Source organism: Monodelphis domestica, chromosome 3, assembly GCF_027887165.1.
Source record: "Monodelphis domestica isolate mMonDom1 chromosome 3, mMonDom1.pri, whole genome shotgun sequence".
Taxonomy (NCBI): domain Eukaryota; kingdom Metazoa; phylum Chordata; class Mammalia; order Didelphimorphia; family Didelphidae; genus Monodelphis; species Monodelphis domestica.
The window spans coordinates 441,095,609-441,123,003 of NC_077229.1; the positions used below are offsets into that span (position 1 = coordinate 441,095,609).

The 27,395-nt window shown below is 38.4% G+C and overlaps 1 protein-coding gene across 2 annotated transcripts in view; it reads right to left on the reverse strand.

Annotated features, from left to right (window-relative positions):
• The window catches only part of PRLR (prolactin receptor), a 259,059-nt gene that overhangs the window by 143,103 nt on the left and 88,561 nt on the right, over nucleotides 1–27,395 (reverse strand). Inside the window, exon 2 of one of the 2 annotated variants that reach the window (XM_007487464.3) lies at nucleotides 11,737–12,187. The exons of the other annotated variant lie outside the window; for it this stretch is intronic. The gene's annotated coding sequence lies outside the window, so the exon portion shown is untranslated. The remainder of the gene's footprint in view (nucleotides 1–11,736; nucleotides 12,188–27,395) is intronic. 2 annotated transcript variants of the gene reach the window in all.

The following is a 27,395-nucleotide window of genomic DNA, read 5'->3' on the forward strand; positions in this document are numbered from 1 at the left end:
TTAAGGGAGGGAGGCAAGGAGGCTTTTTAACAAACCAAAAATAAATATATAAATAAATTTAAGTAAATTAAAAAAAAAAAAACCTTTCAGTGACACATTTTCCCCTCAGAACAAAGTCCAAACATCTTAGTCTGAATTTCAAAGTCCTCCACACCTCTTCAGTCTTATCCCTTACTATTCCCTTATGGAAGCCCTCTATTTCAGGCTGGGCAGTCTCAGTGTTGTATCATATATACAGAGGAAAACAACCTCTATGTGTCCTAGAGTCAACTCAATGAGAACCATTTGTTAAGGTTTTTGTTTGTTTGTTTTGAAAACATTCACACTTCTGAAATTGGCCTACTGCAAATCTAGGCTCCATTTATTGTTTTTTGTTGACTGTCTAAGTGATAGTGAAAATGTTAATAACGGAAAGTGAACTTTGTGTCTTGTGGATACATCTTTCCCTTTGGAAAGGTAGCTGTTAAATATTTACAAGCAGATCACTCTAGGTTTGTTTTTTTTTGTTTTACTGATGAGCTGATTTTATGGAAACTTGGTTTTAAATAAAATAAAAATTGATAAAAAAAGTTCCTGCCTTCAGTTTCTTGATTATTTAGTTCTAGTCTTGGAGACTTGATTCACCTCCTCATCACCTTAGTTTATTTAGATGCTATACATTTAATTACTACTATTTAGATCCTGGGCAGCTAGGTGGCACAGTGGATGAAGCACTGACCCTAGAGTCAGGAAGATTGATTTTCCTGAGTTCAAATATGGCCTTAGATACTTGCTAGCTATGGAACCCCCAGCGAGTCATTTAACTCTTGTTGCTTCAGTTTCCTCATCTGTAAAAGGAGCCAGAGAGGGAAATGACAAACCACTCCAGTATCATTGCCAAGAAAACCCCAAACAGCAGAGTAAAACTTTACTGAATGACTAAACAACAAAAATCTAGGTATTTCCTTTAGGAAGCTTCCCCCAGATATTGAAGCTTCTTCCATCCCCCTGTTTTACCTTATATCATTATATAACATTTGTTGTGGCTATTGCTTTGAATAAAGACCTTGATTCTCCAGCTAAGAATCATAAGCTAGGACAGCAAGGTGGCTCAGTGGATAGAGAGAACAACCTGGGTACAAATCTGGTCTCAGATACTTCCTAGCTGTGTGACCCTGGGAAAGTCACTTTACCTCAATTACCTAGCCATTGCCACTCTTCTGCCTTAGAACAATACCTCTATTTAAAATGATAATAAAAGAATTGTAAGGTACTTGAAAGGAAGAATTGTCTTCAATTTCTTTCTATGTCTCACATTAGCATGATGCTGAGCTTCCAATAGATTTTCAGCAAGTACTGCAAGGGATTGAACTTCTTAGTCATCTGAGGTAGCTAAGGACTGTCTGCTTGGTAGGAAGAGAGAGTAGCCCATACAATTAAAGACCCAAAATACCTAATTATTGTTTACCAATAGAGGCTGTTTTCTGGGCATCCAGAAACCGGTTTTGGATTACAATTATTTGATTACTATCAGCCAAAGAATGTGACCCTGTTTTTAACCATTCCATTTATTTAACTGGCAGCTATTGTCCTTGGCTGGAGTGTTTTCACATCAGGGAATGGATGTATGCAACATGAATAAGTGGAAATAGGGCTGGACTTGGACTCAGGAGATAGTATGTAATAATGTCAGGATTTGAACTTGGCTTCTCTGACCCCAAGCTCTACACTTTCTCACATTGCCTTGTTTCTGGGGTTTGAAATGGTAGAATAGTGTGGAGTGATTCACCCTCCCCAATAATTTATTTTTATCTTAAAACAGCATCAAATAGTCCTCTTGTAGTCTCAGGGATAAAAATGTCTTCCAAGCACAAGTTGGCACTCTATCAGTAGAATACATGTGCTGGTAGATTCTGCAGTTCTGTTAAAGCTGGAGATATGGGCCAGGCAATAGACAATGCCTGTTGTCCAAGGAATAGAGCAAATAAGAGCACAGGAGCTCATTACGTGAGGCGTGGTAAATAGTGGAGAATTTGTTTTGGCCATGTAAGCCATGAAGTAGACCAAAATACAAAATGGTATTCAACCCTATACAGAACTCTTTTGATTATGTAGTCACAGATTTGTGGAATATGGAATGATGGAAAAGGGGGCAGAACTCCTTAGAGTCACAAGTTTTTAAGATTATCTATAGAAATATTTAAATTACTGACACTTAATTTTCAATCTTTGCCTCAAAATTACACACGTGAAGGAGCTAAACCATCTCTTCTGACCCTGTTGTTTTAATTAAAACAGGAGACAAGAGAGAGTTTTATAAGTATTCATTAAAGAAGTGAGTTGAGGAATTGGAAGAGTTGGTTTTATTCTGTGCCCAAAGGTGCCAAGAAGCATCATTTTATAGGACTCTTGGTCACCTTGTGATGTGGTAATCATGATGTGCACAAGCATACATACTATCATGATGATAATTTTAATTTATACAAAAACAAGCTCTGCATGAAGGATGAAGGAGAATTTGAAAAGATCTGTTTACCTAAATCACCCTTTACCTTTATACTTTCTGACTTTAGGGTGATGATGGATATAAAGGAAGATAATGGAAAATAAATTTGGAAATATGGCTCAAGATTAAGAATAATAGAGGGGGGTAGCTGGGTAGCTTAGTGGATTGAGAGCCAGCCTTAGAGACAGGAGGTTCTAGGTTCAAATCTGGCCTCAGACACTTCCCAGCTGTGTGACCCTGGGCAAGTCACTTGACTTCCATTGCCTAGCCCTTACCACTCTTCTGCCTTGGAGCCAATACACAGTAATGACTCCAAGATGGAAGGTAAGGGTTTAAAAAAAAAAGAGTGATAGAGAATCTTAGAAGAGACAGAAAGAGGCAACCCATTTAAAATAACCAAAATAAAATATCTTGGAGCATACTTACTAAAACAAACCCATGAACTATACAAACATAATTATAAAATACTTTTTAGACAAATAAAGTCAGATTTAAATAGTTAGAGAAATACTAATTGTTTAATGGTGGGTAGAGCCAATATAATTAGAATGACAATCCTACCAAAATGAATCTATTTATTCAATGACATCCAAATCAAATTACAAAAAAAAATTATTTTATTAAGCTAGAAAAAAATTAAAAAAAAAATAATTTGACAGAAAAAAAGATGAATAATGTCAAATGAATTAATAAAAGTGTAAGGGAAGGAGGCATAGCAGTACCCTATATTAAACTGTATTATAAAGCAGTGATTATCAAACTATCTGGTACTAAGAAATAGAAATGTGGATCAGCAAAACAGAATGGACACACAATAAATAGTAGCAAAACATTATAATAACCTTATATCAACAAAAGTATACATCCAAGTTTTGAGGATAAGAACCCACTATTTGATAAAATTGATGGGACGATTGAAAAGTAGTTTGGTGCAAACCAGGTACAGGTCAATATCTTACATCATTTGCTAAGATAAAATCAAAATGAATACATGACCTAGACATGAAAGGAGAAAGAAAAAAAAGAAAATTAGAATAGGGAACATATTACCTATCACATTTAAAGATAGGAGAGGAATTTATGAATAAACAAAATATGGAGAGCATTGTGAGATATAAATTTTAAATACATTAAATTAAAATGTTACTGTACAAATAAAACTAACAAAGCCAAGAATAAAAGGAAAGCAGAAAACTGAGGAAAATTCTATAGACAGTTTCTTGGATGAAGATTTCATATCTAAAATATGAAAAGAACTATGTCATATTTATAAGAATTAGAGTCATTCCTCAAATGATAAATGGGCAAAATATATGAACGTATATTTTTTGGAAAAATCAAAGCCATATATAGGTATATGAAAAAAATGCTGTAAATCGTTATTGCTTAAAGAAATGCAAATTAAACTAATTCTGATATCATTTCATACCTATTAGATTGGCTAAAATGATAAACGGGCAAAATGACAACTGTTGGAGGAGATATGGAAAAGAGAAGAAACTAATACACTGTTGGTGGAACTACACATTCATTCAGTCATTTTGGAGAGCAATTTGGAATTATTCCCAGAGAGTTATAAAACTGCGTAGACCCTTATTAGACTCAGCAATATCACTGCTGAGTCAATTTCCCAAAGTGGTTAGGGAAAAAGAAAAATAATCTATATGTTCTTATATATGTTTTCTTTGTTATGGCAAAGAACTTAAAATTAAAGGGATGTCCATTAATTGTAGAACGGCTAGACAAATTGTGGTATATGACTTTGTTGGAATACTGCTGTGCTGTAAGAAATGATAAGCAGATTAATTTTAAAAAATTTGGGAAGATTTACATGATGTAATGAAGAATGAAATGGGTAGAGCCAAGAAAATGTTATATTTGAATATAAAGTTAATATTTGAAGAATTAACCTGTGAATGTCCACCTCCAGAGGATAAACTGAAAAGTAGAAATACAAAGCACACTATATATATATATATATATATATATACATATATAGATAGATAGATAGATAGATATAGATAGATAGATAGTATATTTCATGTTTCTATTTATTTATATATATGTTTATATATATTTGGCTGGGTGATACCTTCTATGGTGTAGAGAGGGGGGAGAGGAACTGAGTTATGTAGTAATAAATTCTATTAAATTAATTAATTAATTTTAAAAGTGTGAAAGAAGACCAAGGCAAATAGACTAGCAGATTTGTGCCTCTCCATCAAGGATATTTTAATCAGTAAGAAAATTATAAGGTACAGGATGTGGTGAGTATCCAATGGCATGGATAAAAAAATGAAATTAGTTATATGTTACCACATGGGAAATGACTGGTTAAGTGTGTAGCAACAGTCTTTTCAGAATCATCTGCAGGACAGTCATGACAGTCTAGGGTCATGGTGGTGACCCTATGGCATTCATGCCAGAGAGGGCATTCAGAGCCCACTCTGTGGGTATGTGTGCCATGGTCCCAGCCTCAGAGTGAGTTACTAGAAAGCCAGAGCAACTCAGGGATGGGCTGTTCCCTTCCACATGCTCCTGAGGTCATTTCTCATATCACTTGCCCCACTAAAAGGTTTGCCATCAGGCAACATGTGTTTAGAGTACACATTCATTTTCAAAATATCATATAGAAATAAGATAGAAAATGCATTATTGCCTCTCTCTGACTCTGTTTCTCTGTATTTCTCTCTTTGTCTCTTATTTGTCTCTTTGTTTCTGTCTCTCTATCTCTGTCTCTGACTCTCTTTCTCCCTCACATACATATGAAGAAATATAGTTGAGAACAAAATGAGCTTGAGGAGAATTAGGCATAATAAAAGCTATAGATCAAAATAAAAGGAGGGCACCAAATAGATGAAAAATAGATCAAATCGAACTTCTGGAGTTGGATGAAGATCAAAGCTTTCACTTTAATTTATTTGGAGGTCTTGGTTTCCTATGAATGTACTTGTACAACAATGACCATTATGGAAGTATGTTTTGCATGATAATACAGGCATAACTCAGATCAAATTGCTTCCCATATCTAAGAGGGGGGAGAGAAGGGAGAAAGGGAGACAATTTGGATCTTATAAGTTTGGAAAATGTATGTTTAAAATTATTACATGTAATTGAGAAAATAAAATATTTTAAAAATTAAGAGGATTAAACTAAAAAAAAGGAAAAATGGCAATGCTATTTAAAGAGATGAAATCAGGCAGAGTGTCTGGAGTTAACTAAATACATGAAGAAGAAAAGCATGCTACAGTGGCTTTTAAAAGTATTTAGATATCAGTTTTTATGTTTTCTCAAGGAATAGTCCAAACAAATAAAAAAGATCATAGATTTTGTCTGTTTACCAATTAAAAAATATAAGAACATACTAATAATTATATACTTATATGGCTCTTTCTCATCTTTATAAGAATCCTTATGAATGTCCTAGCAATACAAATCAAAGAGATGTTGATTATTTTTTATCAAGTTTTTTAAAAAGGTCTAAGAACATACCAGTAAGTATATATTCATGCAGCTAATTTCTCATTCATATAAAAATCTTCTAGAAATACAGTTTAATTAAAATATGAGAAGGAAATAGGTAGAATTTCCCAGAAAGTTTTTGAAAGCATAGACAGTATGTCTCATTGGATTTATTGTGCATTGATTTCTAAAAGGTGTTCAAGTTGGTAGAACAAAAAACCTTTGTAAAAGTTCTTGTGGTGCCTTTCAAGGATATGTCAAATTATTCAAGACTCTATGACTGCTAGGACTACAGAGATAACTTTGCTTCATGACCTGTGTATAGTAACATCAACAGAATATTAAAAAAAAAGATAAATGCTCATGGAAGGTGTTTTCCAGTGTCATGGTGGATGTCCTATGCAGAGTTCAAATAAATGAATGACTCTCTAGGGATGGTGATGTTCATCAAATGCTATTATTAACATGTGACATCCTAATTGCACTGATCACTAGAATACTAGAGAAGGAAAGGAATTATAGGAGAAGATGATGTGGAATTGTTGACTTGGACTACTTGGGGGTTAAATTGGGGAAGGGAGGAGTTATCCCATTGAAGTTGATAAAGAAAAAAATGGAAATCCCTCCTGATTAGAGAAATGTCAATTAAAACAATTCTGAGGTACCACTTTACGCCTAGCAGACTGGTCAAAATGGCAGCAAAGGAAAGTGATAAATATTGGAGGGGATGTGGAAAAACTGGGACACGAATACACTGCTGGTGGAGTTATGAATTGGTCCAACAATTCTAGAGTGCAATTTGGAACTATGTGTAAAGAGCTTTAAAAGAATGTCTACCCTTTGACCCAGCCATACTACTGTTGGATTTGTACCCCTAAAGAGATAATAAAGAAAAAGACCTGTACAAAAATATTTATAGCGTGCTTTTTAGTGGCAAAAAATTGGAAAATGAGGGGATGCCCTCCAATTGGGGAATGGCTGAACAAATTGTGATATCTGTTGGTGATGGAATGCTATTGTGCTCAAAGGAATAATAAAGTGGAGGAATTCCATGGGAACTGGAACAACCTCCAGGAATTGATGCAGAGTGAGAGGAGCAGAACCAGGAGAACATTGTACACAGAGACTGATACACTGTGGTACAATCAAATTTAATGGACTTCTCTACTAGCAGCAATGCAATGATCCAGGACAAGTCTGAGGGACTCAGGAGAAAGAATGCTATCCACATTCAGAGAAAGAACTGTGGGAGCAGAAATGCAGAAAACTATGTAGCAAATTGTGTCAATGTGTTGTGAAATGAAGATTCTCTGATTATTTTAGCATCAAAATCTGCCATTTTGGCCCCCAGATCAAAAATCTTTACTCTGTCCTGGGATTGTGTTTGATTCCCATGTATATTCCTACTTCTGATCCATTTGCAAACTTCTATCTTGATCCCTTCTCTCTAGCCACTGACTTCAACTCTATATGACCATTCCCACATTTCCAACCCTCACTATTTGAACATCATCTAGCCTTGGGTTTTACTTACATCCTTGTCCTTGAAGTTCTAGTCTTTATTGTATAGAGCCCTTAGCTAGGGAAGGGGGGGACAGGAAAGGAAAGGGAAGGGAGGGGAGGCGAGGGGAGGGGAGTGGAGGGGAAGGGCAGGGAAGGGAGGGAAAGGGAAGGGAAGGGAAGGGAGGGGAGGGGAAGGGAAGGGAAGGGAAGAGAAGGGAAGGGAAGGGAAGGGAGGGGAGGGGAGTGGAGGGGAGGGGAAGGGAAGGGAAGGGAAGGGAAGAGAAGGGAAGGGAAGGGAAGGGAAGGGAAGGGAAGGGAAGGGAAGGGAAGGGAAGGGAAGGGAAGGGAAGGGAAGGGAAGGGAAGGGAAGGGAAGGGAAGGGAAGGGAGGGGAGGGGAAGGGAAGGGAAGAGAAGGGAAGGGAAGGGAAGGGAGGGGAGGGGAGGGGAGGGGAAGGGAAGGGAAGGGAAGGGAAGGGAAGGGAAGGGAGGGGAGGGGAGGGGAGGGGAAGGGAAGGGAAGGGAAGGGAAGGGAAGGGAAGGGAAGGGAAGGGAAGGGAAGGGAAGGGAAGGGAAGGGAAGGGAAGGGAAGGGAAGGGAAGGGAAGGGAAGGGAAGGGAGGGGAGGGGAGGGGAGAGGAAGGGAAGGAACATTTACTAATTATGTATTACATGGCAGGACCTGGACTAAGCACCTTTCAAATTATTTGATCATCACAACTCTGCAAGGTAGATGACATTTTTACCCCTAATTTATAGATTAGGAAATGGAAGCAGGCAGAAGTTAAATGACTTGCCCAGGGTCCCACAGATAGTAAGTGTCTGAAGCATAAGTAGAACTTCAATCTTTACTGATCCAGATCCAACATTGCAACAATTTACCACCCAGACTTAGAAGAAATGGTATCCCTGCAGCTTATAATTAGAGAAACTGAAGTAGCAGCACCATTAATGACTTATTTAAGGTCATAACAGCAAGAGTTCCATCCAAGGAAATAGTTTTTCTGAATGTTAGAACTACGTACTCATTCCTTCCCCAGATCTCCTCCCTCCCATTTCAGGTTGTTTCATGTTAATGCTAGAGTTTAGATTTCTTTAAAGACAAATATGACTGCAAGTATTTCAAGATAATATTGGCAAATGGAATATATATGTATATATAAAAGAAACAATAACCCAGAGAAGCAAAATTCTGTTTCACCCTTGAAAAGTTCTGGTTCATGGTTTCCACCCACTTTGAATTTCTGGTAGGAAAGAGGCACAAATTGGAATAATCCTCAGAGAACACCATATGATGATGATTAGAAGAGTTCCTTCAGCACGTATTGCCCAAACAACCGAATTATGGCCTGAAGCACAGAATTGAAGCATAGCATTTCTTAGCATTGAGAAAAAAAGCTCAAGTTTTATTCATGATCCTAGGGGAAAGACAGCAATTTAAATGCTCATACTTGGCATCCTCAGTCTCCGTAGAGTCCATCCATAGATACCTGCTGTCTCATTGCCACATTTATTGGGAATGTGAAAAATAAGCCATCCTGTCATATGGAAATTGATCATTTAATTCTTAGGACAGTGAAGCTATCATTTCACATGGAAAAGAAGATGATGCAATTCTGTTGGACATTTAGAAAATGTTTTGCTCAATTATGCTTCTGCTGTTTCCTAAGCAATTGGTTCTTTGGGACAAACTTTCTAACATGTCTTTGTGTATCCCATAATTTGTTCTAAGTGAATCATTCTAGGTTTTCTTCCCTTCCTTCTCCTTCCCTCTGTCACTAAAACGTCTTTCGTTAATTACCAGCTTCATAAAATGGCTGAAGTTTAGAGCCAGGGAAATTCTAAGGACCAAATAAGTCAGGAATTAATTTCAAACTTCAAACACCTCCTCCCTGTGGAAACAATGATTAATTATCAAAAATGGTTTCTTGGTTGCTTGAATTCTAGATTATTTTACATTACAGAATTATTATTTATATATTATATATTATATCTATTACAGAATTAATCTTAAGGTCATAGACATAAAGATGGAAGGGACTTGAAGTCAGAAAGAAACTTAAACCTCAAGAGTTTTAAGTGATTTGACCAAGTTCATCCAGGTGGTAAGAAACAAAGCCAATTTTTAAACACAGGTCCTTAAGCTCTAGTATCAGCCCTATCCCCTCTAGAAGACATATTCTCTCCCACTTACAGCTGTGGGTCTCTATTAGTACAGTGTGGGGGTTGGACTGGATGACCTTTATGGAATCTTCCACCTATGGAACTATGACTTTATTATCATTATTTACAAAAAACCCTTCCCTTCCCTTTTTGTAACAGATAATAAGTATCAACTCTAAGGCAGAAAATTGGTAAGGGCCAGACAATTGGGTTTAAGTGTCTTGCCCAAGGTCAAACAGGTAAGAAGTGTCTGAAGTCAGATTTGAACCCAGGACTTCCTGTCTGGCCTGGATTTCAATCCATTGAGCCACCTAGTTCTAGCCCCTATTATGAACTTATTATTGAGAGCTAGATGAAACCAGAGTGATAATCTAGTTCAACCTCAACGTTTTACAGAACAGGAAACTGAAGGCTAGAGAAGTCTAGAAATTGCTCAGGGACATACAAGTGATACCCAATATGCCCAGATTTGAACCTAAATTCTCTGACTCCAATTTCTATATTTTCTCACACTTCTCATTTCTGGAGTTTGGCAGAATACCATAGAATGAACCCTGTGTCTTTGTTTTTGTTTTTGTTTTCCTCCTGAGAGCAGTGATGCACTAAATACTCCTGTTGTGGTATAAATGATGAAATCATCTTTCCCTTAAAAAAAAAAAGCCACTTACATTCTATCTTAGTATCAGTATTATGACAGAAGAGTGACAGGGCTAGGCAAATAGGATTAAGTGACTTATCCAGGGTCATACAACTAGGAAGTATTTGAGTCCAGATTTGAACCCAGATCTTTCCAACTCCAGAACTAGTACCCTATCCACTGTGCTATCTAGTTGCCCATGAAATCATCTATCTAGCACAGGGTTGGGACAGGACTTTTGATCTGAGGAGAACTGCAGATGTTTCCTAACATACAAGAAAACGTAGCCTTCCTTAGTTCAGAATTTGTGATCACTCTGGCATGGACTGACCTGAAGTTTACCTATGCAGAGGAGATAGGGACTGGACCTGTGATTCCAGTGGTAAAAGGAAATCTTTGGATGATGAACCTCCTTCTAACTATCCACGACCTTCTCTGCAATGCATGTACTCTTAGAAAGTTCTCTAGAGTCCTGAGATGTTCAAGGAATTGCCTAGTCACAAAGCAAATGTGTGTCACAGGTGAGACTTGAACTCATGTCTTCCTTGATTCAAAGGCAACTTTCTCTTCACTATACCATACTGCCTCTTGAAGAGAAGATTTAGAAATAATGGTAGTAAAAGTTTAGTTCTATGTCTCTTTTCCCTCCCCTGCCTCTGTGCTTAAATAGTTCCAGATAGTACTGATAAGTACACCTGAAGAGGCACAAAGTGCCATTAATGAATGAATGAATGAATGAATGAATGAATGAATGAATGAATGAATGGAAAAACATTTATTAAGGATTTAGGGCAGCTAGGTGAGTGCTGTGGATAGGGAGCTGAGCTTGGAGTCAAATCTGGCCTCAGACACATACTAGCTATGTGACTGTGGGCAAGTCACTTAACTCTGCCTTAGTTTCCTCATCTGTAAAATGAGCTCGAGAAGGAAATGGCAAACCACTTCAATGTCTCTGCTGAGAAAACCCCAAATGGGGTCAGGAAGAGTCAGACAGGACTGAAAGGACTAAACAACAATACACACTTACTATGTATAAAGTGCAATACAAAGTGCTGGGGACATAAATAGAAAGGCAAGAAGGTCCCTGCCAAGGATTAGTCTCTGATCCCACCTCTGCCTTTAGCTATGAGGGTAAATCATTTCACTTTTCTAAACCTCAGTTTCTTTAACTGTAAAACCAATTTTCATCTATTATTAAAACATACGAGTATTGTTATACCTTTAATATTGTTATTGTTTAGTCAATTTTCCAGTCATATCCTTTTTCAGCTCATTTTACAAATAAATAAACTGAGGCCATTAGGGTTAGGTGACTTGTCCAGGGTTACACAACTAGGACTTATTTTTTCTTCCTTTAGTTCTATCCCACTGCACCACCTCATTGCTATCATCCTTTTAATAGTCATTCTGTTTATTTGAAGGGGATCAGATACTTTATGATCCAGGCTACCTTTCCCCTACTTAGTCCAATTTAATGAATTTTCTGTACCTGCAGAGTGAAGTAAACTGGAAACATCCTCTGTAGGGAGGGAGAAAGTCTTCCAACAGTATTTGCTGAGTTTATCCAGAGTTACCGAAGGGGTCAAACTCCAAAGTGGCAACAGAGGAAGAAGTTTCAGAGGAGCCAGGGTCAGTTCCCAAACCACTTTCTTCTGTCCTGCTCCACCTCTTCAGTTAGGGGATTCTTTTACACACCCAGCACATCCTCCATGGTAAGGAATGACATCTTTGGTATTGAAAATCCTTTTAGAAACATGCCTCTGAGGGTTGTCTATCCTTCCAGGCAAGATGTAATCATGGTATGCTTGGTAGTTAATAATTAATCCTCAGTCATCTGGCAATAACAATAATGCCCGTTGCAAGAAGTCTTGTATGATTTTTCATAAGATGATAGAAGCTTGTTTTTCAGGCTTATTGAATTCACCTCTCTACTTTTACATCTGAAGAAGCCAAAAATCAAGAGATTAAATGACTTGCCCAAGGTCTTACATGTATGTGTACTCTCTGATCTGGCAAGGTAGAGTGAAAGGAAATGAGATGTTTTCCCCCACCCTTTCCTAAACCAGATTATACTGGTAAATGTTTAACAACTGGATCTCTGGGAGAGAAAGAAAAAGTATACAAGACATACTTTAAGTTTAATCTGCATTATTCACATTTTCTCCAGCATTCTTTTAAGTCTAGGGCTAGGCAATCAACAAAACAATTTGCAGATTTCTGAGGTGTAAATTCTTACATTGAAAATTTGACAATAATTTCAGGCTGAATCCATCATACCCTCACCTCTAGCCTTCTCCCCAATACTGCACTGTTTATTGTTTGAAAGTGAGTCAAGGTCTCCAGTGAGGAGGAACATTTCCATCTTCCCAGATGTGACAACTAAGAATCAAAGACTCTAGAAAAGAAGTTCTTCACTTTTTTCATCTTGGACTCATTTGGTAGTTTGGTGAAGTTTATGGACCCCTTCTCAGAATAATGTTTTTAAAAGGCATAACAAAGAATTGCTAAGGAAAACAATTATATTGAAATAGCAAATAAAAATGAGTCCATGGACCTAAGGTTAAGAATCCCTGCTTTAGAAACAAACATTTGGAGTGCTATTCCTCTTGTTAATGACCTCAACTCCAGGATCATTCTAGCTACTCAGTCACATATTCAAACACCTTGAGCAACTTTGGTTATCAGGGAGATGTTCAGATTCCCAAGCTTTTCTCTCTACATGGAATGATATTGTATCACTGACGGAGCCTGAGGGCAACAGAGATGACATGACTGATTCATCTCCTTCTCCTCCTCAGTTTAGATTGCCACTTGCCCAGAAGAAGCATAAGTATCCAGAACATTAACTTCAGATTGACTAGAAAATGCCATTTCCCCATTAGATCGAGATAACTATGACTTTTCAGAAAATGACTGGTTTGCTAGGAACTGGCCCATTAAGACAAGCCTAAAAGGAAATAGAGCTGACCCCTTTCACACACAAAGTCCTGTTCTCCCGTGTCTTGTGTCCTCTACGGAGTGTGGACCAGTCCTGCTACTACAGTTAGTACTTCTTTGATGGGCTCTGACCTGACAACTTCAAAGCCTTGACCAACCTTAAGTCTGACTGACCCTCCATGTTCAACAGCTGAGAGACCACCATGTATCTGCCCACTAGTTGACCTGGCTGTTTGGTGAAGTGTGCATAGCTTAATCCTCTTGCCCCAACACAAAGGACAGTGCCTACCAACCCATGAAACTCAGAGCCCAAGACTAGTCAGTAGAGCAGTTCTAATATTGCCTTCCAGATGTCTTGGCATTCTTTTCCAATTTGGGTTACTCAGCACCACTATATCCCACCTATTCCATTCCCCAAGTGGTGAATTTCCTTGGAATTTCAGTATGGTTTAGCCATCTCATTCTTATTCAGCCCTGTTTTGAATCATACAATATAGACTAGATTCTATTTCCCCAAACCCCTTGATATTATTTTCAGTCTGGGACTAAAACTCTCAGGTACCTCTTCAAGAATCTCTTGGTCTAATTGGTCATTATCTTGCCTACCTGGATTACCCTCTCAGATATTCCACAAAGGGCATTTTTATTTGGTGTCTATCTCGCCTCCTTGATCTCTCCTAGTTTTTTCTTTAAACTTGATGCCTGATTAGACTTCTTCATCCTAATTGACTCCTGCCTACTTGCCTCTATTCTATCTTGAATATGTCTGTCTTCTCAAGTCAGCTACCTAATCTCCCCTCTCCATTCCCTCCACCATCTAGACTGGTGATGATACTAGTTGAAATTGTATATAACCACACCTAAATAAAGCACGTAAAAGGATTATGGTAGAATTACTATATACTATGTTATGTTATGTTACGTTACATTACGTTACGTTACGTTACGTTACGTTATGTTACGTTACGTTATGTTATGTTATGTTATGTCATGTCATGTTGTGTTATGTTATGTCATGTCATGTCATGCCATGTTATATTACATTACATCATGTTATATCATATTACATTATAATATAATATATTGTTTTATATTGTATTATATTATATCATATTATGTCATATCGTATCATATCATAATTGTATTACCAGTATAAGGTAATAGATACATTGGTCTAGGAATGATCAAATCTGGGCTCTAATTCTAGCCTTTAGTTTGGTATGCCATCTTAGGTAAATTAATTCATTTTTCTGGATCTAAGTTCTACATCAGATTTTACATTTAAGCTTTGTAACCTGAAAGATGTGAATTTGCTGATCTCTGGGTTTTGACCAGATCTTTACACCTGGGTTGTTAGTTATAGAGGATCATAGATTTTGAGCTGGTAAATGGTCATTTTATCCAATCCCTTCTTTTTAAAGATGAAGAACTAAGACCTAGGAAGGTTAAATGACCTGCCTAAGGTCACATAGGTAGTAGTTAGCAACAAGGTGTGAACTCAGGTTCTGTGACTCCTGAGAGAGTGTTCTTTCCATTATTTTATTCAGTTACACACTAGATATTATGCTAGACACTGGAGATAAAAAGACAAAAATGAAAATTCTCCCAGTCTCTAGGCGTTTACATTTCCTTAGACCAACCCTGATTAGAATGTAAAGCTGTTGTTTTTGTTGAGTTGTGTCCAGCACTCTATGACCCCATTTGAGGTTTTCTTGGTAAAAATACTGGAGTGGTTTGCCATTTCCTTCTCTAGCTCATTTTACAGATGAGGAAACTAAGGCAAGAATTAAGTGACTTCCCCTGGGTCGTACAGCTAGTACATGTCTGAGTCTGAATTTGAACTCCTGAGTGTTCTTGATTCAATGCTCTATCCAATGTACCACCCAGTTGTTCCTGGAATATACAGCTACTCTCCACTATTAACCTCCCCTTGAAAGCAGGGATTTTGATAGCTATTTGGAATAGGAACAGTGTGCTGGTAGAATTCAGTCTGAAGGAGAAGTACCAGATCCCAACCTGTAATGGCCCTTGTAACTGACCTTTTGGACTTCAGGATTGGATGTTAGCCAAAGGTAGTTAAAGAGAATGCAGCCCAATCAAAATCAAGTAAGTTTTAAAAAATGTCATTTTTGTTGAATCTCTTCTCTGTCAGCTCATAGTCTGTGATTGCAGCTAAGGACCACATGTAGCATAACACGGCACTATTGGCTAGTTAGGTGAGTACCACAGCACTATGCTGGGGCAGCCAGCACATGCCATAAGTTGCTTGGCCAAGTGGAAAAGCTAAGTCAGCTTCCTATTGCATTGAGTGCCCACTCAGACCCTGCTTAGCTTTCCAGTCCTCAGCCCTGTAAATGTCATGAATGCAGCTTCTGTTCTTTCTATTCCTTATCCTTTACCTAGAATTCATACTCAGCCACCTGGTCTGTTTAACCAGCCAGGCTCAAGATCAACATTGCATATTTATTTTTTAAAGGACTTGATATAAAGGTGAATCAAGGTGAATCTGTTCCTCTCTCTCAGCCAATAGCTACTCCCCAGGCAGCTTGGCATTAAGCCTTTGTGCCTTTGTAAAGGATAGAAGAAAAAAGTATGGAGAAATTGAGAAGAAAAAGAGGAGAAAGATGAAAATATGGAGTTTAAAACGTAGGAGGAAATAGTATTGGGGTATGGAGGGATAGATATCTCAGGTCAAAATAACTGAAAACAACTCTTTCCTCAGGACAGCTAGGTAATACAATGTATAGAGTGCCGAGCCTGGATTTAGGAAGATTGTCTGTGTCCAAATATGGCCTCAGATACTTAGCTGTGTGACCATAGGCAAGTCACTTAATCCTGTTTGCCTCAGTTCCTCATCTGTAAAATGAGCTGGAGAAGGAAATGATAAACCACCCCAGTATCTGCCAAAAAAACCCCCAAAAACCCAAAATGAGGTCACAAAGCGTCAGAAATACCTGAATGACAACAATTCCTTATTCAAACTATTTCTCCATACTTTCCCCTGAACTACTTTGCTTTCTATTCCCAAATGTAAAATGATGCTCTGAATTTCAAAAACAAATGAATGAGGAAATGAGATGGGAATCCTATTCTGCAGAGCACCCAAATAGCAAATTCCCTGGGAATTAGGCAGGCTGCTCTCTAGTGAAGGCAGAGATATGCACTCTTTCTCCCAAAGTTCAGGACTTCAGGAAGAATATGGAAGAAGTTCTTTCCTCTTTCGGTTCCTTTCATGGCATGTTGCTATAGAAGTGGTTTGTTGGCCAACTTTATTGTAAAAAACCAGCTATCTCCTTGGTTCTAAATGTCATGGTCTATGTTTGACTCTTCTCTTCTGGAGGATGCCTTTGGTTGGGTGCAAAGCAGCACCAGGAGTTCCAATACATGGGGTCACTCCCAATGAATAGCAGAACAATGGAGCAAGTACCTCAAAACATCTATCATGCCACTATCAGGAAGTCCCATTTCTCTAGATCATGAGGGAAAGTTGTATGGATCTTTTACACAATGTTGGCCAATTGTGAAAAGACATTGAATGTAATTCATTTGAATAGAGGGATAGAAGTCAAAAGGAGGGAATAAAGAAGGTAGGAAGAAGGGGGAAAAGGAAATAACTATCTATGAAGTGCCAACTATGTGCTAGGCATTGTGCTAAGCAAACAAATATTAGCTCATTTGTCTTGTGAGGAAGGTACTATTCTGATCTCAATGTTATGGGTGAGGTAAATGTGGCAACCAGAGTAACTGACTTGTCCAGGGTTACAAATCTAGTGTCTGAAGTTGGATTTGAACTCAGCTTTTCCTGACTCCAGGTTTAGCTCTCTTTCTGCTGTGTTACCTAGCTACCTTAGCTTCTGATCCAGTAGGCTCCAGGTAAACAGCTATCATTATTCAGAAACTTTCATGCTAAGAAGGCATCTGTTCACCCTCCAACTCCTACCTGCATATCCAATTCAAAAGCTACTGTAACCTTAGTTCTTTTCCACATCTCCTTAAATTAATTTCACAGCACAACTTCCCTGATTTTGTTCCCTCCTCTGGCAAACATTTGCTGCCAAAGTAAAGGATCCTTTGATCTAAACATAGCCTTCAGAAAAGCACCAAGAGGCAACTGAGCCACTGTTTCCAACTCCCCAGAAGGTTCTGCTCTTTCCTTTCACATAAAATCCTGTCTCTATCTAAGGCCCACAAAAAGAATTCCTAATTTATTAGGGAAAAACTTAAGCTACTGTCACTAAAGCCATAATGTCATTGGAGCATAGATTTAGATCTAGAATGGACCTTGGAGTTCAATTAGTCTAAATATCTAATTTTCAGATGAAAAAACTGAGTCTCAGGTTGTGATTTGAGGGAAATCACAGGTGTAGAAAGTGGCAAACGCAGAATTTGAATTTAGGGCCTGACTCCAAATATAGTATTCTTTCCACTATATCAGATCCTTTTGCAATATTTCATCCTGGCATGGAGCTGACATTGGGCACTGGAAGACTATGTCAGTGGATACAAAGTCTAAGCTATTGTACCATGCTGGAAAGGATTCAAATATAGTCCCATTGACAGATTGTTCCTTCTTTTTGAGGGCCATTCTAGGTAAGTACCAAGAGGATTTTTTTTGCCTTTTGTGGGATGAAGACTAGTTGATGAATCATTTGACCATGAAACAGAGGAACTATTAGAAGGCTTTTTTGATGATTGTGGCAGAATAGTGGAAAATGACAGGAAAGGACACAAAGGGTACTAAGATTCACTTTTTTTAGACAGTATAATTATTAACTAACTATTCATTTGCTAAATGAGAGATCCTTGTGGGATGGCCAACAAGTCAACCTCTCATTGGAGGAAAATGGTCATATTAAGGTTCTTGCTAAAAAGCAAGCCAAAGGTAAGTTGTAGATAAATAGAAGTAAGACTGACAGGTTTTCTGGGGAGAGATAAGTAAAGGAGTTGGCAAAATTGGTTTTATTTTTGAGCCAACAGCAACAAGAATCTCCCTTTCATAGGTCAGTTGGTTAGTTTGCCTTGTGGTAGTGGGCAAAACCAAAAAGACTGCCACTTCTGTACCAACATCTCTTGCTAAAATTAAAGTTCAGAAATTTTATAAAGATGTCACTAAGATCCTCCAAACTAAAATAATTATCAATGTATGCTGGCAAAATACTTTGTAAATCTTAACATACTCCCTAAATGATAGTTATCTATTTTTATGCAATGCAAATGTAGGAACAGTGAGAGGAACAAAAAAGATGGAAAATATAATTTAGGATCAAGGAGTGGAAGAGGGTTGTAGACTATCCAGAAATGTTGCCTATATGAAATGAATACTTCATTTAAAAATCAGGGGGGAAAAATCAGGAGACTGGATGTGGAATAAAGCAAATAATCTCTCTCTCTCTCTCTCTCTCTCTCTCTCTCTCTCTTTCTCTCTCTCTCTCTCTCTCTCTCTCTCTCTCTCTCTCTCTCTCTCTCTCTCTCTCTTTCTCTCTCCATTCACCTTCCCCCCCCCCAATGATATTGACTATATTTTAACAGAGAGGAAGTAGCTCATTTCCAAATCAATGGTCTTTGTAAAAATCATAACTCATTCCCAAATCAGTTGCCTGTGTAAAGTCAAATCATTGGTTTATTTTTAGGACAAAAGAAATGCTCCAAATTAAAATCAACACCAGATTAGGGAGCCAGGAAGAGTACAAAAGACAAGATATGGCATGAAATCAAAACAATCCAAGTTTACCTGTTTACCTACTTAAACAAGCTAACCACCCAGAAAAAAAAAGGAAAATTGTCTTTGACAAGGACTATTACCATTTTCTATAGACATTTAATGATTGTCATGATAAAAGAGTTATCATAATCTTGCCAAGTGAATAAAAGATGCAGCAATGGTATCAAATATAACCTGATGTATAAGGAGGTGTGTGTGTGTGTGTGTGTGTGTGTGTGTGTATGTGTGTAGACTGTACTATAACATAAAACAAGAAGAAATGGAGAAAAAATAATTTTACAGACAGTGAGTTAAGTCACATCACCCCAAGATCCATTAAGTGTGATGTTAAATTTTTCCATTTTGATAATGGAACTCATCTATTTAAACTTACATATCTCTAATGTGCTATATATAGAAATATAAATAGCTCTATTAACAACAAATATGGGAAGAGCATAACACAGAGAAGATCCTATATCTTAAGTGATACCATTTTGAAGGTGCTAAAGAATTAATTCTTTTTTTTGAGAAACCATTAAAAAATTTTAATATCATATCATATCATATCACATCATATAACATAACATAACATAATATAATATAATGTAATTTAATGTAATGTAATGTAATATAATATAATGTAATGTAATATAATATAATAATATAATACAATATAATATGTAATACAATAACAATATATACATGACTTGCTATGTGTAATTAATTTTTATAAATATGTTTATCCAAGAGAAACAAACTCTCACATTACATATGTCCAAAGATCTATGTCTCATTCTTAAGACATTTGAAAGGTTTGAAAAATCATGCAAATTATTACTGCCCAGAAATGGGGTATTATAACAGTACCAACAACTAACTACATAACAACAGGTCTGCTTTTACATTTCTATAAAATATTCATAAGAATAACATACATAAGGAGAACATTTTTTGTTTGTTTTTGAAGAACTTATGACTTCATTGGTATAGAGAATCTTCAGTGAAGAAAATCCCTCTACCCATGCAAATCAACAAATATTTTGTGACTTAAGCCTCCAAAAGTTGTCTAAATGCATTGAGAAATTTGTTGACTTGCTCAGTGTCAGCCAGAAAGTATATATCAGAAGCAGGACTTCAATCTATATCTTCTTGACTTTATGGATATCTATTTATCCATCTACAAGATGGTTTCTTATTTTTTTTAGCCATTTCCATCATATCTGACTCTGACCTCATTTGAGGTTTTCTTGACAATGATACTAGAGTGGTTTGTCATTCTTTTCCCAGGTCATTTTACAGATAAGGAACTGAAGCAAATAGTTAAGTGACTTACCCAGGGTAACATAGCTAGTAGGTGTGGCTATGGTGAAATTTGAACTCATATCCTCTTGATTCTAGGTCTGGTAGACCTAGACCTAACTACTAAGCTACCAAATTGCCCCTTTAATCTCATACTTGATGGAAATATTAAAAATTATAAGCAGAGATCCCAGCTTTTGGGATGAAAATCCACTATTTGATAACAATTTCTGGGAAAATTGGAAGACAGTATGGGAGAGATTATATTTGGATCAACATCTCACATCCTACACCAAGATAAACTCAGAATGAGCGAATGACTTGAATTTAAAGAAGGAAACTAAGGGGCATCTGGGTGGCTCAGTGGATTGCGAGCCAGGCCTAGACATGGGAAGTCCTGGGTTCAAATCTGGCCTCAGATACTTCCCAGCTGTGTGACCCTGTGCAAGTCACTCAACCCCCTATTGGCTAGCCCCTTACTACTCTTCTGCCCTGGAGCCAATATATAGTATTGACTCCAAGATGGATGGTAAGTGTTTAAAAAAAAAAAAGGAAACCATAAATAAATTAGGTGAACACAGAATAGTATACATGTCAGATCTTTGGGAAAGATTTTAAGATGAAGCAAGAGTTAGAAAAAAATCACAAAATGTAAAATAAATAATTTTAATTACATTAAATTAAAAAGGTTTTATAAAAACAAAACCGATGCAACCAAAATTAGAAGAGAGGCAACAAATTGGGGAAAATCTTCATAGCAAAAACCTCTGACAAAGGTCTAATTACTCAAATTTATAAAGAGCTAAATCAATTGTACAAAAAAATCAAGCCATTCTCCAATTGATAAATGGGCAAGGGGCATGAATAGGCAATTTTCAGTTAAAGAAATCAAAACCATTAATAAGCACATGAAAAAGTGTTCTAAATCTCTTATAATCAGAGAGATGCAAATCAAAACAACTCTGAGGTATCACCTCACACCTAGCAGATTGGTTAACATGAGAGCAAAGGAAAATGAATGCTAGAGGGGATGTGGCAAAGTTGAGACATTAATACATTGCTGGTGGAGTTGTGAATTGATCCAATCATTCTGGAGGGCAATTTGGAAGTATGCCCAAAGGGTGCTAAAAGACTGTCTGCTCTTTGATCCAACCATAGCACTGCTGGATTTATTCCCCAAAGAGATAATGAAGAAAATGACTTGTACAAGAATATTTATAACTGTGCTCTTTGCGGTGGCAAAAAAAAAAATAATTGGAAAATAAGGGGATGCCCTTCAATTGGGGAATGGCTGAACAAATTTTGGTATATGTTGGTGATGGAATACTATTGTGCTCAAAGGAATAATAAAGTGGAGGAATTCCATGGGAACTGGAACAACCTCCAGGAAGTGATGCAGAGTGAAAGGAGCAGAACCAGGAGAACATTGTACACAGAGACTGATACTCTGTGGTACAATCGAATGTAATAGACTTCTCCATTAGTGGCAATGCAGTGATCCTGAACAACTTGGAGGGATCTATGAGAAAAAACACTATCTACATTCAGAGGAAAAATTGTGGAAGTAGAAACACCGAAGAAAAACAACTGCTTGTATACATGGGTTGAGGGGATATGATTGGGGATGTAGATTCTAAATGAATACCCTAGTGCAAATATCAATAACATGGAAATAGGTTCTGATCAAGGACACATGTATATCCAGTGGAACTGCATATCAGCCAAGGGAAGAGGTGGGGAAAGGGGAGGGAGGGAAATAATATAATTCTTGTAACCAAGGAATAATATTCTAAATTGACTAAATAAATTATTAAAAAAAAGTATAAGCAGGTTCATGCAAATTATAGTCTATAATGTTTTAGCAGTTAGACAATTTGCTTCAATAGCACAAAATGCTGTCTTAGAACATGTCTTTGCAATGACTTCCATGCATGTATTGTGATCAGACAAGCTTTCTTAACAGACATAACAATGAAAATAACTTTGATGAATTCCTAATTATTAATGCCACCTGAGGCAGAAAACAGGGAGACAAATGCTATGTCATTGTCAAATGGGATGACATAATATATTGTCCAAATGGAAGGAGAATTGTCACAGGGAGTGGCGCTTTCCATATGATCCTGTTTGAGGCTGACATGGTAATGAGTGCATCATGCCTTGGATCATAACAGAGTCTCCTAATAAAAACCAAAAATACTTTAAAGAACATAATCTTTCTATACTAAAAAAAACAGGTAGATGGAGAATATCTATTTGCCAGATTATGATATGTAATTGGGTGGATCATCCAAATTAGTCCAATTCAACAACCATTAAGTACCTACTGCATACTGTTAAATTTATGGTTGGACTGAATATTTAATTGGTCACCAGGGATTTAATTTCTAAATCCCAAAAATGAATTACTAAAGTAAAATGGAATTTATAGTAGTTTATTTACAATAGAGGGAAGATATTAAGGGAGAGAGAGAAAGAGAGAGAGAGAGAGAGAGAGAGAGAGAGAGAGAGAGAGAGAGAGAGAGAGAGAGAGAGAGAGAGAGAGAGAGAGAGAGAGAGAGAGAGAGAGAGAGAGAGAGAGAGGGAGGGAGAGAGGGAGAGAGAGAGAGAGAGAGAGAGAGAGAGAGAGAGAGAGAGAGAGAGAGAGAGAGAGAGAGAGAGAGAGGGAGGGAGAGAGGGAGAGAGAGAGAGAGAGAGAGAGAGAGAGAGAGAGAGAGAGAGAGAGAGAGAGAGAGAGAGAGAGAGAGAGAGAGAGTGTTCTGGCTTCTTTTGAATCAGATAGGAATTCAAAGGCCCCAGCCAGGGGAAAGGAGTCTCAAGACCATGAGTCTTTCCCAGAGGCTCATGCCTCCAGAAAGGGCAAGGAGGGAAGTCAGCCTTTTTTGTCAGTTCATTCAGAAGATTCTTTTATCAGCCTCAAACTCCAAGTGTCTCTCTTCACTCAAAGTGTCTCTCTTCAAATGTCTGTCTTCACTTCAAGTCTGAGTGTCTGTCTTCTGTGTGTTTCTGTTTCCACTTTTAAAGACCTTTTTCTCTTATGTCCCTTCCCCTAAATTTTATGTTTACTAATCACAGCTGATGCTCCACTCCAGGACTGCCCACGTTTTCACACATGGGTCACAGACCTCCCACTCAATGTATGAAATGGGTGTTCACACCTTTTTGTCTTTAAAATCCAAAATGGGTAGATCTCTATACTCAACTTTAAATACTATATTTACACTTTGGAGATTAAAATCTAAAATAGACAGGGGATTAAAATTTAATCTTCACAATCAAGGAAGAGCTAAGTACCTTCATTGTTACAATCAGGGGAGATCCAAACCCAATCTTCACAATACAAAACTTTTAATCCTCATAATAACCAAATACTCTCTATTTGTTTTCTTAGTTCACTGAGGGGAGGTAAAACGTTTTTTTTTTAAACCATTACCTTCTATCTTTGAATCAGTACTATGGATTCTTTCTAAGGCAGAAGAGTGGTAAGGGCTAAGCAATGGGGGTCAAGTGACTTGCCCAGTATTATATAACTAGGTAATATTTGAGACTGTATTTGAATGCAGAACCTCCTATCTCCGGGCCTGGATCTCTGAGCTACCTAGCTGTCCTGAGAAAGACAATTTGTATTTTGATGCTGAAGTCTCTTTTTACCTGCTTCTTTGGATCAGAATGGATTTTTCTCTTGCCTATGATATGGCCCTTGGATCTGAAACTGATCCACACTGAGACACCCAGAGAAAATCCTCAGAGTTGCAAGAGAAATGAGCTACTGGCTAAGGAAGAGAACTATGTCCAGTATGCTTCTCACAGGTTGAGAGACGGGGTGTTTCCAGAGACCTGAAGGACTGCATTTGTAGGAATAGGTGAGGCTTGCTAGAGATAGCCATAGTGGGGGAGAGAGGCAGTTGGTAAATTTTCTGCATGGGTTTTTACCAAGTCCCTCTTTCCTCACTCTCATGGAAGCCATGTATGGGGGGAAAAAACCTCACCGTGGGCCCAAGTCAGTGGGCAGTGGGGAGCATGATAGTTTCACCAGCTTTCAGCCAATATTCAATTTAAAGGTACTGAATGCTTCCAATGGTCAAAAGAAGAGGCAAGCCCTTCTTCCCTTGTCTATGGCATTCTTATTCTTTACTCTTAGTTCTTGTTTACTCTCATTCTGATTCTCTAGGCTCTCTTCCCCCTCTTTTGTCTTGATGATTGTCTGGTATGTTAGCAGCCTTGGTTGACCAGTTCTCATCATCTTTACTCCTGCCCATTCAAAATCCTTCCTCCTCCCCACCCCCCTGCGGGGAGGTGACTTGGGGTTTAAGGGGTAGGTTGGGCTGCTTCTTTCATTTTTCTGGCTAGCTTCTCTTCTGACTTGATTCTGGAATTTTTCCTATGTTCATGCTTTCTTGGTTTTATCTCTCTGCTCATTCTTTGATCTGTACTGATTTGTTATGCTACAGTTCCTGCTTATCAGGCTGACCTTCTGATCTTCAGTCCAAATGCTATACCATAACTTTTTCCTTCTTAAACCCAGTGCTTGGAATAAAGTCTCAGGTCCGGTCATCCAAAGTTAAACTGTTCCTGTTTTAAATCCCTCCTTAAAACAAATGATTTCCATAAAAATGATCAAGCACAGCTGTTCTTTTTCTGCACAGTCCCTCCCTTCTGTTCCCCCATGATCTCTCAAACTCAGAGAAGGAAGAGGAAGAGTGGAGGACCCAAACTCAAAGAAAAGTGAAATAAAGAACTGCTTCTCACCTGAGGGGCTCTGGTCATCTCTTCAGTTTCCCTGGTCTTGTATTACCACATCACTTTTACTGGGTTGTGTGCCTAGAGATCACATTTGTTTTTCCCTCTTTTGTGCAGTGAGATTCAGAATGTTCCAACTTTAACTTGTCATTCTTTTACAACCTGATAACAGGCACAGCCCTTTGTTAATTATTCATCTGACTTCATGCCCTGAAAATGACTGCTGAATTTAGATAGAGTTAGAGAACCAAGAGTTCAAATCCCAACTTTGCCATTTATTTCCCATTTGGCATTACCATTATTCCTACTGAATTTCTGTGGACCTCAGTTTCTTCATCTGTAAAAGAAGGGGCCTAGGCAAGATAGCTTCCAAGTTCTCTTGCAGCTCTCTCTATATGAAAATGAAGCCGACTTCCAGTCAAGATGGCGACTTAGAGAAAGCTAAAGTCCAGATCTCCTGAAACCCTTCCTTACCGATCTCAAACTGAATGCTCCTAGGGCACGGAAATTCAAAACGATCAACAGCATAGACCCCGGGAGTCCTCCTCCTGGACCTGGACCTGGATCAAAAGGTACGCACCCCCCTCCAAAAGCCAGAACCCGAGACCACTCGGACCTAAGGGGTAGGCAGAAGGAAGGTCCTAGGACCCATCCCCCCCAACCCAGAGCACCGAGTCCGAGTCCGAGGCAGCAGAGGCAACCTCAGAGCCCCACGGCCTGCTATTCTGAAGGCCACTTCCTGAAAACAACCTGACCCAGTCGAGGGGACACCCAGACAGCAGGGAAACAGAGAGAGATTGGGGAGCTCATAACCCCCTGGGAGGAGCCCTCGGAGCTCCGGGAAGCTGCGGCCCCTCCCCCTCAGAGAGCAGGGTCATCTGGAACAACAGCAACCCTCAGGGCTGGCAAAAGGGCCTAGGGAGCCGGCTATTCTGAAGGCCACATCCTGAAAATAACCTGACCCAGTTGAGGGGGCACCCAGACAGGAGGGAAACAGAGAGAGAGAGGGGGGGGAGCTTGTAACCCCCTGGCTGGATCCTTCCATTGGAGTCTCATGAAAAAAGTCCCTGCCTCAAGGCATACTAAATTCAACCCAGGGAAAGCTAATCTCATTAGGAGCCCTTGGAGCTCCAGGAAGCCGCGGCCCTTCCCCCCTCAGAGTGCTGCCGCTGACCTGCTAAGGCACAGGAACAAGGGCCAAGCTAGGCTCAGAGCGTGGAAGTAAGGCAACGGAGAAACATCAGGAGGGTGCCAAGGAGAGGAGTGCAGTAACAGGGACACACCAGCAACTCCTGGCTTCCCGGGAGGACAGGACAACAATTGCATAGAACGGACAATCTGCCTAGGGCTAAAACCTCTGCACGCCAGACAGAGACAAGAAAAGCTAATCCTCCCCACTCAGATAGAGATGGCAAACTACACAGAAGCACAAAAGCCCCCAAATTCCAAAAGAAACAGGAAGAAGGGGGCGACTTTGGACACATTTTATGGAGCAAAAATACAAAACACAGAGGAGATAGAAGAGGAAACACAAGCGAATGCTCTGAAACCTTCCAAAGGAAATGGAAACTCTCCACAAACCCATGAAGAATTTGAATCTGAAATGATCAAAAAGATGGAAGCCTTCTGGGAGAAAAAGTGGGAAATAATGAAAAAGAAATTCATGCATCTACAAAACCAGTTTGACCAAACTGTAAAAGAAAACCAGGCTTTAAAGCAAGAACTAATAAAGCAAAGCCAAAAGACCAAGAAATTAGAAGAGAACATAAAGTATCTCACTGACAAACTGACAGATTTGGAAAATAGAGGGAGAAGAGATAATTTAAGAATAATTGGACTTCCAGAAAAGCCAGAAATAAACAGCAAACTCGACATCATAATACAAGAGATAATCAAAGAAAATTGCCCAGAGATTCTAGAACAAGGGGGCAATACAGCCACTGACAGAGCTCACAGAACACCCTCTACACTAAACCTCCAAAAGAAAACTCCCAGGAATGTAATTGCCAAATTCCAAAACTCTCAAACAAAAGAAAAAAATCCTACAGGAAGCCAGAAAAAGACAACTTAGATATAAAGGAATGCCAATCAGGGTCACAAAAGACCTTGCAAGTTCTACTCTAAATGATCGTAAGGCATGGAACACGATCTTCAGAAAGGCAAGACAGCTGGGTCTTCAACCAAGAATCAGCTATCCAGCAAAACTGACTATATACTTCCAAGGGAAAGTATGGGCATTCAACAAAATAGAAGATTTCCAACTTTTTGCAATGAAAAGACCAGAGCTCTGTGGAAAGTTCGATATCGAAAATCAAAGAGCATGGAATACCTGAAAAGGTAAATATGAAGGAAAGGGAAAAGGAAAAAGTGTTATCTTTTTCTTTTACTCAAACTCTCTTCTATAAGGACTACATTTATATCAATCTATGTATACTAACAGGTGGGGGAAATGTAATGTGTAAATAGGG